Source organism: Agelaius phoeniceus, chromosome 7 (assembly GCF_051311805.1).
Source record: "Agelaius phoeniceus isolate bAgePho1 chromosome 7, bAgePho1.hap1, whole genome shotgun sequence".
Taxonomy (NCBI): domain Eukaryota; kingdom Metazoa; phylum Chordata; class Aves; order Passeriformes; family Icteridae; genus Agelaius; species Agelaius phoeniceus.
In genome coordinates this window covers 29,979,590-29,993,694 of record NC_135271.1, presented here as the reverse complement: position 1 = coordinate 29,993,694, position 14,105 = coordinate 29,979,590, and the positions used below count along the sequence as shown (strand labels likewise).

The following is a 14,105-nucleotide window of genomic DNA, read 5'->3' as shown; positions in this document are numbered from 1 at the left end:
ACTAGTCAGTAATCTGACACATCCTTCGCAAAACACAGGGCACTGAAGAGTACACATAACCATTATTTATTCTACCAGGTTCTTATTGTCACCAAATTTTAGGTAACATTGTCAAATAACTTAAGTACTTTACAAACTGTTGATAGATGTTGAAGAAACCTACAGTTAGAATAATTTTCATTTGGCTAAAAACAGCGACTAAAGAACACAACTATCTAGGATGAAAAGTTCCCCTGCTCCGAATGGTTACCCTCAGAAATGATTTTCAGTAAAACAACTGCAGAGGAAGTGACATCATGGAGAAGTGGAACTCCCACCGTCCCCAGGGACCACAGAATCCTTCTGGTAAATAGCTCTTTTTAGAACTACTATAGTAGACATGTCAGAATTTTAGTTGTCATTGAAGGAAATTAAACCAAAGTAGAACAAAATGAATGGAGCCAAAGGGAGGCAAGTCATTCTCCTATTTTCTATATAACCTTACTCTCTAAACAGGTGTTTGACATCAGACAAAAGATGCTGTAAAAATGAAAGTATGTCCATTGTTTTAAGGTCATTTCCATTGGCATTTCTAAAGCATCATAACCTGAAATTCTAATCTGCAAAACAGCTCTGTGTAGCAGAACGATTCCCGTTTTGCTGAAATACAAGTTAAACCATTTGGGCACATAGGCGCATCTGGTCACCCTTCAAAATAAGGAACAGTTGCTTCTGTTACGTGCACATCTGAAGCATGCACATAACAAAATGACTTTGTTGATAAATGATTTACCAGTGAGGACATCTTTTCTCCAGATGGATTAATATTATTTTTATCACAATATTTTCCAACTCTCTTATGCAAAATATTTTTGGTCTGCCAATTTCTAGGAAGTTCCTTGAACATTACATTGTCTTAAAAAATATTAAGATTATAAAGAGGATTTGAAATTAACTCACTGCACTGGTGACAGCAGACACGTAATTAGAAATTGAGTGTTTGTTTCCAAGAAGGGATATACCAACATTAAGAGCTCTAGCCAGGATTTAGGAGATTTGCTTTCACAGAAGCTCTGAAGGTGTCATTTAAAGAATCACAGAACTTTCAAGTTCCCAGCTGTAAAGTAGAGCTAGTAGCACTTTCCTATCCACAGGAGTGAATACATTTCTTATATTTAGAAAGATTAGGAGATATCAAGATATAGAGTAGGAAAGCATTTCCCATGGAAACCAAAACCTAAAAAAGTTGGTGTAAAATTCAGTAGACAGTTTTTGTTCAAACAGTTGGTACTCAAAGAGTTACATTCAAACAAAAGCATATGAGAGACTCCCATTCAGTTTTTTCCCCCAAGAGATCTCAGCCATTGTCTCATCAGCCTTTAGAAAGTGCCCCAGCCACTGAGACATTCTTCAATTCCACTTTGATGTTACCCTATATTGTACAAATACTTGGTGACCTCATCCTTCTGCCCCAAACCAAAGTAAAATTTTCATCTATATAGATTGCTTTGCAACATTTGTCAAACCGATCTATGGTATGTTTAAGTTCATAGAAGTCCCCAATACACACAGAAATTTTTAAGATAGGAAAGAATGAGAATTATTATCTTCTACACTTGTTTGATCTAAGTTAGCAGTTCTTTCACCTCCTGATCATTCATATCCCCAAAATACTGGGGGGGGGGGGGGGGGGGGGGGGGGGAGGGGGGGGGGGAAGGTTCATTTAAAAATTCAGTTTTTAAAGTAGGGTATGAATAGAGAGACACCAAGCAGAGTCTGGATTATTACGTGTCCACATTGCATCATACACTACAGCATATGCCACAGTTGAAATAGCCATGATATGAGGAGTATCACAATACAACACACAAAAAAAAAATTTAACACCATACCTCATCAGAAGACTTCAGGTGCCTGCCCATACAGAGTAACACCATACAACTTCAGAAGGCTTCAGGCATCTGCCCTTCTTGTTCTTTAGCTCAACCTTTCATACCCCTCATGTTGATGCATTGCACCTGTGTGCCCTCTGTTCCCTTTGATGATTGGTCAGTGCTCCATGGCTCATTGCTTTCAATGCTGTTCACCTGCTTCTCATAGCTGTAAGCCCATTAGGGATGAGGCTCGGCCACAGCCCCACTCCCAATCACCACAAACTGTGTACCTAGATGTCCAGATATTTAATTCCTATAAGCCAGCCCTAGGATGTTAATTTACATTCACCATTGTGTGCACCTATCTCTTTTTACTGCCATTTTCCCTACTGCTTTAGCTACACATATCTGTTCAGCTCACAGCTCCTCTGTGCAGCTGTACAATGAGAAAGTCCTCCATGTCTTATACAGCTGACAAACTTTACTTTAGAATTAAGGTACAAACATTGCAGGAATAAAGTTATCCAAAATTCTGCAATAGCCTTCACAAAGGCTATTGTGCACATAAATGCTGGTTTCTGAATTACAAGAAGTTTTAATTTGTTAAACTTTGGCTCTTTTCAGATGCATAATCCTTGATTGAACAGTGCATATCCCATGTCCTAATGCTTTGACAGGTCTTCATTTCTTACACAGCAGACCTTTGTGAACAAAATGACAGAAGCACTAAAGAAGCAAGCAGGTTAGTGACTGCATCTTGGAATTTGACTTCTGAATCTTATGTGAAAGGCAGTTGGGTAATTTGCTGGTTATGGAAGAAAAAATAAACTCGGTGAGATATTTTCAGAAGTACTTTGAGATTTGGGAGTTCAATCCTGTAATACTCGTTTCCCCAATTTTTTTAATCCTTTGAGTTCAAAAACTCTCTAATGAAGGGAATTTAACAAGCTACAGGCTCCTACATAATGCAGAGTACTCAGAACACGAGAGATTATTTCAAGTAGCGAAACACTGTTCATTAGGGAAATGATCACATTTGCAAATCTTCTGAGCTCCATCTCCATGTGCTCATCATTTATTTGTTTCCATGGGGTTTTCATCCAATCTTTAATACTTGTCTATAAAATTTAAAAAAATAAACAAACAGCTTCTACTGCATTCTCAGCAATGCCCATGGTTTCCAACTCATCAGCAGGTGAATATTTATGAATATGTATGGTATACAAATGTAACAATATGAGTTTCAACATTTAAAATCTACTGATGCTGAAAAGTAATCTAAGAGGATTTTTATCTTTTGTGCTAGAATTCTGTTTGTTATAGGGAAGGAATCCTTAACTTTATGGTTTGATTTTTTGCTTGTTTTCAAAGTAAAACCACATTTCTAAAGTATTAAAATTCCACAAATAGGAATCAGTTCACTTCTTATTCAATATCTTTTTAGTAGCATTAATGGATGAGAGGTGTGCAGGTAACAAAATAGAAAAAACTAAATTTCAAACCAGAGATAAGCAGGTATATCTCTTTTACAATAAAAAATGCATTGGCTGAATTTGTCTCAAGATTCTCAGAGAAAATTCCATTTAGGTAAATGTTTGATACTCAGGGAAACTGAAAGAAAAGTATACATTATTTAGGTGCTGTAGTATAAGCAAGGACTCCAAATAAAACTGTCTTTTAATGGAATTAATATTAATGGGGAAAAACAATCCCAAAAGTTCTCTCTTGAAAAAAATCACCTGGAATATGTATTCAGTAAACAAGGTTGCATTACAGCTACTCTAAGTAAATCACTGTCTGGGTGCTCTACACCAGTGTGAAGTGACTTTATTCCTGAGAAATTACTCCACTATGCAAACAGCTCTGGGAGACACTTGAAGATGATGTATAACCACAATTATAAGTATCTTCCACATGTAAATCAGTAGACTAGAATGTAACAAAAAAAAGTCCACCTAACATGCCGAAACATATGTTTTTGCTTTGGGACTAATGATTCGTTGAATTCAAAACTTCAAATACCTCATGAGTATCAAAAATTCTCATTAACAAAAACCAGTTAGCTGCAACACTCCCATTTTACAGTGACAGCAATTCCATTGCAGCGGCAAAATCTTTATGGTACAAGATACTAAAACCAATAGAATGTTTAGAAATAAACTTTACAAAATATTTGGGTTCTGTAAAATAAGTTCAAGGTTAAATGAATTTCTATTTTCAAAAAATGAACAATGTTTTGTTCATGTAAAACTATATAAATAAAAAATAAGGAAGATCTTTTTCTTCATAATCTTGTCAGGCACTCTGTTTCATCAGAGCAGGAGCTTTTCCTATTCTTCCACAACAATAACTTCATCTCTGAGGTAACTGTGCACTCATGGACATTAAAATAAATTTTGTCCTCTTTTGGAGACTGAATGGCTTGTGTACAGCTGCAATTACCTCTGAGGAAAAGCTGATGAAAAGAGAAATCTGTGATGACCACTGAAAGGGACTCCTGTCATTCTGAACAAATGCAAGTAAAGCTGGATGCCAGATTAGTGACTTAATCATAAAATATAAGTCAATAGACAGGATTCTGTTATAATCCATCCAAGGCCAGGTTTTCATAGTTCTTATGTTACAAAATAGGACTGCTGCAAAGGTTATTCTTCTTGGGGATTATTAAATGGCCATTTTGAAACCTCCTCTCTTTAGGCTAAAGAAATATAGAAGAAAACGAAAGACAGTTGTATAATTTCCTGAAAGACACTATGACAAACTTATCCCCACCAGGAACCATCTTATCCATCTGAATCCATAATAACGTGCATTTAGGTTTGGAACTCCTCCAGCTTCAAATTGTTTTGCCGAATTTCATAAAAAGTAGTGAAAAAATCACTTTGTTTCCTCCTTGACGACCTCTGAAACACATTTCAGCCTTGGGCACTTTTTAAAACCATGCACAACAATTCAGAATAGAAAAAAATGACAGACCCCATACTCCAGCAGTGCCAGTAAATACCATTGCAATAATGTTATCATTCACTGTCAGATACTGAAAAGGTACAAATTGAGGCAGACACTGTGGGTTCACATGGTACTGTGTGAGGCTTTTTCTTCTCACTACTCTTCATTGCTTATTCGTGCAGACACCACTAATGCATTTCCATCCAAAGGAGGGTTATGGTAATGAACTACTAGTGCTTTTTTTATGCAAGCGAATTAAACTAAGTCAGAAGTCTAAGACTTCAGTTTGTAATATTGTTCAGTTCACAGACAAAATAATTTAATATATTTTCTTAGGCCACTTGAGAAGAGTTCATAGGTACAGAAAACTTGAGCAAAAACCCAAATATTCATTCTGCATGTGTGCTAAGCGTGAGGCATACCCAGAACCTGTTTTGTTTAAGACATATACTCCCCATATCTCTGTGGTCCTTCCTCATCCTGACCATTCAAGAACTGAGCCACAGGCCTGGGAATCGAGCCAGACATTTGTAGCAACACATGACAGTAGCATGCCCCTGAAAAATTGAATACTCTGCAGTCACTTAAAGCCTACTACAAAATACTCCATCTATACTTTTTTTTTCTATCACAGCTTATGCCTGCATTCCTTTGCTGCTGATAAGGCATGCTTATGTGGCTTTAGTACCATAAACAACTATGATCTCATCTAAAGTTTGCTTAACTAGGGTCATGCAACCATACAGGCATGGATTGTATTTATTTCTTTAGAATAAAAGATGAAGAGCATAGAGTCAGATCAATAAGTTGATTTCCTCATTTTGTCCAATAAAAACCAGCAATTCTGCCCTGAAAATTTAATTTTAAAGATTTGTCTGTGTGTTTCCCCACCAAGATTTTTATGCTCTCAATCAGTGTTAGTGTAAATGACCTACAGTTCCAATAATACATTTACAAACTTGTGGGAATCCTTCAACAGTCAGGCCAAGTCTTCAGGGTTCCACTGTATAAAAAGGTGCCTCTGGTCACTGCTACAGCCTGTGACCCAACAGAAGTGCTGCCCAGTGCTCATTGTCATGGTAAACTTGATTCTTCACCTGGTGGCCCCCAGTCACCATGAAATCATCCTTAACATTCAAAAAATATTAAAATTTAGAAAGCAGTGTATTTGCTGTTAAAGACGCATCAGGAAATTCACTAAGATTCTAGACCTGCTCTATTTTTTTTTTTTAATTGCCTAGGCAATAAATTTACATTTTCAGATAATCAAAGAATTTTACACATTAAAAAATTCTCTGGATGCCTATTCAAACTCAAACATTCTCTTCTGCTTCAAGGATTTTCTGTAGTCTACATCTGGATGCTGAGGAAATATTGACTCACTTTACTTTTAGAAGTGTGAGTAGATAAGGAAGAGCCTTTCTGTATTCAAAATATAAACACACCTGCATTAATGACTATCACATCACTTTGCTTAACTAATAATAAATTCTATGCATACAGAAAATAAACATTAAATCCAGCTGTTGGAATGGGACAGGAAGGGGTTCTACTCACATTTCATCACCTCTTCAAATCTAGGTTTCATATACACAGACAAACTTGGTGTGAACCAATAAGGAAGAATAATGCACACAACTGTGCCTTAATCTGGATGTAATCTTTTGATGTGATCACAGCTTCACTTGGGTTTTGAAGTATAGATAGTGTGACGTGGAGCCAGTGACATGGAGTGTGACAGTGAAACGTGACAGCACTCTTTATCACTGACCCTTAGATTGAAATAAGAAAAAAATTCTTACAGACCAATAATTTTACCAGAAAGAACAGCCCAGCCTTATATGCAAAAATGGTGTAAGACAATGATTAAATACACAATACTTGCCTGCAAAAGCAGTAACACTTTCTGCACTGACCTTCGTCTCTTCCTGCTGTGTCTTCCCCTGAAATGCCTGTGGAGGTCAGTAATGCACAAAGCTAATAGGGGACTGTGAGTGCCGGGCCTCTGCAATGTACTGATGATCGCATCTTTTTCTCTGCAAACAAAGGTCTGCTCGCTGTCAACACTTCACAGAAAATTGCTGGACTCGTCAATTAGGCCACTATAAACAAATGTATAAGCATATATGTATTTAGACATATACCTGTACACACACTTCTAAAATCATGAAGCCTGCAAATTAATATAAAAGCAAGGCAAAGCAGGTAATTTCTTATCTGGACAGCTCGCTCTCCAGTCTAACAACAGAAGTGGCAGACAATTGAGAATATTTCAAATACAGTAAGGGATAAGAGGAGGACATGTTGAGAGAATTATAAACATTAAGAAACTTGTTTGAAACAATTCTGCTTTTGGGGGCCCCAAGTGAGCTTTTCAGTTGTTCATTTGTTTAATTAGAGATTAATAACTGCATTTAGCCCTGTAGAAATGAACTTCTAGGACCTACTTGAATTACACAAGATAATTGGGCAAAATTTGAGAAAACTATTCCTTTTTGAATAATTTTTTTTCATTCCACATAGCTAACTGCTATCCTCAGTATGCCACACTTAGATATCCACTTTGCTCTTAACATTGCAATGAATGAGACCACTGCTGAGCAAACCAGTCAAATGAGCTTTTTCCAGCTAAATAAAGGAACAGACCAGTTTGTATATTTAGCACTGAAGGACAGATATAATGCAACAACACAAAAAGAGAACTATAGCCATAATACAAATTAATATAATTTTATGCTGTTTTATTATAAATAAAAAGCTAAACACCACCTTTGTTCTCTAAGCGTTGATATATAATTTTATATCCTGAATTTGTCATTCAAAAGCACCCAGATTAGGCTGCAAAAGTTATCTATGCACAAATTTGAACAAGCAACACCCTTTCTCAGTTATTTTTGTTCATGATGGCTCCTTAGGCACACAAATGCATGAATATTTTGCATAAGCAAAGGGATAAAAGTAAGTTTACAGCAGATATAGTCCGTTATATGAATGTCAATAACTACATTCAAATTCTGTATTGAATGTTTAAGTTAATGTTCAGCAGAAAATTTCTAGCTAAACTTTATGAAATCTGGGGACTCTTTCTGTGAAGAAGTTGCAGCAGCATAGCCACATAGGCATGACATACCCCAGCTCTTGGGAACTCTGGACCCAATTTAAGCTATTATAGTTCTTTTTTATCTAGACATATCACTATATAACACAATGACCTGGGCTCTGTTCTGCAATGACAGGCCATGACCAAATTCCCTCTGAATTCAGAGGAAACATCTGACAGCTAAGGAGTCGGGCTCCTGGATTGCCAGCTACTGGCACCCTAATGGCATTTACTTTTCTTTTTCAGCACTGCTGTTTTCCATATGAAAATGGGAAGTCATTCAGAATAATTTGACACTTTCTCATAGCATTGCTTTTCAAGGCCAAATGGTACTAAAGTCTTCTTCAAGCAGGATTTAGGATTATTTTTTAGAAATCATAAGAATGATGCTGTAAATCAAGACTGTTTTTATAAAGAGTTTCCTTCTATATATGTTTCCATTACAGCTCTTGCAAGCCTAGGCAAGGTGAATATTACAATAAAACAATATGTACAAGACAAGTTGATGATCTGAGACAGCCAGTACAGCTTCACTAATGACAAACTGTGCCTGACCAATGCTTTCTGTGAGGGAAGACCAAATGATGCCATCTACCTAACCTTCTGTAAAGCCCACAACACAGTATCACAGAGCACCCTTATCTCCAAATTGGAAATGGACATGGAAGCAAAGGGTGGGCTACTCAGTGGGTAAGGAATGGGCTGGATGGGCACCGAGGGTTATGGTGAGTGGCTCTACATTCATGTGGAGGCTGCTGATGAGTGGTGTTCCTCAGGGCTCTGTCTTGGGGCTGGTAGTTTTTAACATCTTTACCAATGGCACAGACAGTGAGACTGAGTGCAGCCTCAGCAAGTTAGCAGATTACACAAAACTGAACGATTGTTCTGTACCAACCCCAACCCCCCTAAAACCCCAAAACAAGTAAACAAAAAATGGGACCACACGACAATCACCATCTCTCCCCTTATTTTTATCAATTTGGCAGTCACTGAACCCCAGATACCCAAACAACACTCTATTGACAAATCTAAGGATGAAGAGAAAGCACAAATAAAGAAATTACTTTTAACTTGAGACCAAACTTCATAATCAGCCTGCAATCAGAATATATTTTAGAATCATTTCAATGTTTCGTTAACTGAATTTTCAAAAAATACAGGTGGATTCTTCATTTAGTTCTTGATCATGGAGGAGAAAAAAATCCTCTTTTAAATAATTTATCAGCTGTTTTATTTGAAACTTGTGAATACTCTTTAATGCAGAGATCATGAGAATGGACATTCAAAATTCAATGTACTCAGATTAGTTTAACTTTCTCAAAAATGTATGTCTAGTTGGGAAAGCTCTTTTTGTTACATTTTTTGTTGTCGGAATGTGGAGTACTTGAGAATATACCTTGATAAATCATGTTGATGCAGTTTTTATTTTGACTGAAATTCTGATTGGTACTCCAAGTTACTGACAGTGACAGATACATCATAACAGTTCATAAAATCATGGTTATTCTTATCTATATCCTGAAAAATACTTGAGTAACAGACACTTTTGTTTTTGAAACATCTGTTTCTAAACCCATGCTGTTTCACCTGAAAGATAGAACTTACTTATTGAATTAGGGTTCCTTAGAGGTTAAGCAGGTAATCCATGGAGATTGTTGCCTAAGTTTTCCTTAGCTGCCATTCATTAAATATGTTCCATCTCATGAACTATGAGCCATTTCACTTTTAAGCATTCTTATTTCCTTTAAATTTACCTAAAACTTTTATAGACTCTGTCAGTACTGCCCACAGACATTTAAGAGCCCACATTTAAAACATTGCCAGTAGAGAAGAATAAAACATTTAAAATCTAGATTTGATCTGACAACAGCATTATCATGTTTAAATTAGAAACAGATTAGACATAATTGAAGATAAAGAGGACACAAGCATCACTCCCATTTTGGTGGAGTGGGCTTTAAATTATCAGATTCATTCAGAATACATTACGCAGAAACATAGAATTGTTATCTTTCGACAGCCTTTTCTAAGAGTTTACAATTTCTCAGTTCAGTGAAGCTTGCCTCCAAGCTTGTTATCAGAACAAAAAATGAAAAATCATTTGGTTCAGAGCACAGAACTGATCTCACCTCCAAAAGTACACATTTTCTTCTGATAACCAACACTTCTTTGGACTGTAGAGGTACCGCTTCATGCTTTACAGTGAAGTCAATCTTTTTAAGATTCTTCCGCATTTCAGGTAATTCCTAACCACATTTCAAGCAGATATTGTTTGTCAGTTTGCAGAGCCAACACCCCCCCACACACAAACACATATTTTCATTCTCCCCAACTTTCCCTGCTTATTCTCTTTTTCTGAAAAAAATTAGCTGAGCTTGTGTAATTCCTTCCCTGTTGTAATTATGCAGTGACAAAGATGGACTCTCTACACAGAAGAACTTGCTAAATGCAGTTTATGGGAAAGATTAAAGATTATTCTTTACAATATTCTACATTTTCTAGTTAGAAAATGTTTACATATATTCAATTTTGAAATAATCGTCAGCAACACAAAAAATACCTCAGTGATGCAACTCATGATAAAATAGTTTGATAAATATATTATTTTGACCCATCCATAAGAAAGGCACAAAAATACACATAGCGACAACTGAATGTATTAGTAAGCCTCAAACATGTCTAGTCATTTTGCTTAACCTGCTTAGCTCTTAACAAGGGTGTGCTTGAACCCAGTCTGATCCAAAAAAAAATAAAGCCATATTCCTTACATTCCTGTTAGACATCCCAAAGGCTCATCTGTTCTACCAGCCATACCTGTTGCTTACAAAAAGGTCAGCCACAATTCTAGTTGAATATGGACATGGACTCACTCACAACAGTGTCATTAGATACAGTAATTAAAAGGCAAAGATATACATAAAGATAAATGTATTTTTCCCTTGATGTTGTTTTGAAAAAGTTACATGGGGCTTTTGCAAACATCTGTGTTTACTCTGAATCTCATTCAACTTAATTCTGCAATCCTGTGACACAGCTGAACCTCATTACCTCCATGCAAGTTATATTACTGAGAAAAGTTTCCTATCACTATTTGAAGAAAGTGGCTGGAAGTTTAATAAACACTAGCAATCCTCTGACAATGTGTAAACAAGAACACAATGAAATACCTGTCTATAAATTGTACATTAAAATGCATATTTCCATGCACGTGAAGTTGATTTTTTCAGCTGCGTTAAGAGGCGTGACAGATTAGAAATGAAGAGTAAAGAAATTATTGGGAAAGAGTCCCCATTTTCATATGCAGTGTACGTCTTCACATTTCCTGCAAATGATGGTAGGGAAAAAATAACTACAGAAACACATTTAGTCACTTGGAAAAATCAGGCTGATAGCAAAACTCTGATTCATAAAGAACCACTGTTTTAAACACTGAAAAAAATCAAACATTACAATGGTGCTATTTTTACTGCCTCAATTTTTGGTCTCCTAACACTTCCCTAATTAAAGTTACATTAAAGAGTATGGTTCAAATTTTCAAGAGGATTGCCTCCAATTCGCATGTACCATCTCTGCACCATTCCTGTACCTCTGTGTGCAAACAGGCACATGCTCATCATGGAGCAGCAAGGGCTGCTCCAAGCAGAAACACCCTCATCAACCAAAGGCCCAGTCCCAGAGGGCCTTAAGCATGGCAGCAGTGCCAGGCATTCATTCTGGGTGCATCAAAAGCCCCAGACACAGTCAGCAGTAAAACAGATCCTGGGTTTCACCAGCAGGTAGAGCCAGGATGGTAAGAGAGACAGAGATAAGGGCAAGCAAGAGCACACAGCTTGTGTGCCAGTGGGGTCCGCCTCACCTGGAGCACAGGTCCACAGCCAGGTCCGAGCACCCCCAGGGGCAGGGTTGAGGGGAGGCTGCAAGACAGGAACACCCCATAGCTCAGAGGAAGTGAGGCCACAGGGATGAGCTTCTGTGGAGTCCCCTGGGTGTGGGGAGGAGCCCCAGGAGGAGCTGGTCAGGGCCATTATTAGTGCACTCAGGACTCTGACAGTTTGCACACCTGCAAAGTGATTAAACTGCTAATTACTTGACCTACCTGCACAAAAGGGGTGCCCTAATCCTTCAAGGTTAAGATTACTCTGTAGATTTTTACAGTAAAGGGATTTAACCTGCCTCAGATTATGTACAGAAAAACCTTTTAATTTTGAGGCAGGGGTGAATTGAGACATTTTCAGTATTTGTTTGCCAAATCAAAATCATTTGCTTCCTGTGAGACTTTTAGCTCAGATCATCTGGAAAAATGCAGTAAGTCTCATGAACATTTTGGACCCTCAGAATTTTAATGAAATTCCAACTTCCCTTTACTAAGAAATTGTCCACTGAGCAGAAAGTGCTCCACACGTACAATTTCATCATCAACCCATTGAGTACCAGTCTTTGTTAAAGTGTTGTTCCAGAACAGAGACAGTGGCCCTCTTCCTCATGGCTACTTGACTTATTTCTTCCAGGGTATCCATCTGATCTACATAATGCTAAACAATCATCCAAAAGTGGAAAAGCAGAAGAGACAAAGATTAAATTCAAGAAAGAAAAGACATCCTTAAAGCTAAGTCACATGCCAAGACCTAAAATATTGCACTGATGGCAATGACAATTATAACTTGTCAGTCAGCAGCAGGTTTCCTGTCTGCTCTCTGAAACAACTTAATAAGAAATGAGTGCTTGGATACATGTTTCTCAAGTATCATAATTTCTGTTTCATGCATCACACTAACATCAAAAATTCAAAGTACCACTGTCATCAGGTAGAGACAAAACAGTGCACTTGCTATTACTCACATCCCCCAACATGTTGATTTAACTTACAGCACTTGCTAGTGAGATGGACTGCGATTCAGATCATTATGGCCATCAGTGTCACTTTCCAGTAGAGCTCCAAACATGCAATATTGTGTCCAACTTTTTCCTTTGTTTCCTTTTCACTATTGTAAAGTGTAACCAATTTATATTTAATCTATTTTTGCCTGTGTAAACTGTGATATTGTGATATATTTATTTATTGATATTTGTTTCCATCACATATGAAAAACCTGCAAAAGGAAGAAATTACACAAAGACTTTGCATGTCCTGCTAGTCTGGCAAAAATACTCTTGCACAAAAACTTGCATTTACATTAAATTTCTAGCATAATTATTTCACTGTAATTCACTAAACACTTTCATCTGTGGACATAACCTCCCAGCTTATAGAGAAGGAAATTATTGCAGATACATAGCTCAGCTATACTTGCAGATCTGGGAGCAGAAATAGTATCAGGTGTCCTGATGGGAAGTAGTAACCAAGAAAGCAAACATTCAACCTATAATCACAAAGAAACCAGCAGTTCTTGACAAGTGCCCAGCCTGAAATATGTGGAAGTTGACATCAAATTCTCAGTAAAACATTGACATCAAATGCTCAGTAAAACAGGCACTGTAAAGCCAAAGATTGCCTGTACACAATGCAGAAGTGAAAGTAGATGGCAAATTCCCGAACCAGCTTTGAAGAGAGTCCATCCAGCTGCAGATTTCAGTGTGTATTAGAAAGCCACTCTCAACTTGGCAAGTGAACCAGAAGAAATTAAAAATAAGTTAGCCAATATAATTTTAAAAATATGTGCCGGTGGCTGATGGAAATGGCCAGATACACTCATAAAACAAGAGAAGCAGAGGTTATGGAGAGTCAAATATGACGTCTCACTAGGAACAGATGGGAAAAAGTCCTCACATCCTCTCTTGAGATATTAGCCTTCTTGGCATTAGCCATTGGATAGGGGTGAGTCAGCTGGCAAAACAATTACATTCTAATGTAGCCTAGAGGAAAGGTCAACTGTGACACTTAAAAAAACAAACAAACAAACAAACAAACAAAAACGGAAAAGTAGCAAAAGTAAGAATAACTGGAAAGGGTCTTTTCCAAAGTATTTAACAGTCTATCTACAGGTGATACAGTATATAGCTGGTTTTGATTAGTTCCCCCGTAATATCATAGAAATTGCCATTGACATTTAGCCCAAAGAAAGTTTAAAAGTTATTTCAATGCTATTAAGAAAAAGCTGCACTTCAGATAAAGGAGTGGATTTAAATGTTGCCTCAGTGTTTTCATTCAGATACGGAAGAAGACACTTGATAGCTTTGAACAGCCCATCTAAAATCATGTGTTC

At 37.1% G+C, this 14,105-nt stretch overlaps 1 long non-coding RNA gene across 1 annotated transcript; it reads right to left on the bottom strand.

Moving 5' to 3' along the window:
• Positions 1-6,724: 6,724 nt before the first annotated feature.
• On the bottom strand, positions 6,725-12,464 carry LOC129122786 (uncharacterized). Its single transcript, XR_008534607.2, has 3 exons — positions 11,759-12,464; positions 10,032-10,148; positions 6,725-6,904 (listed from the first exon to the last, which is right to left on the bottom strand). It is a non-coding gene; the product is annotated as an uncharacterized LOC129122786 (long non-coding RNA).
• Between the last annotated feature and the right edge of the window lie 1,641 nt (positions 12,465-14,105).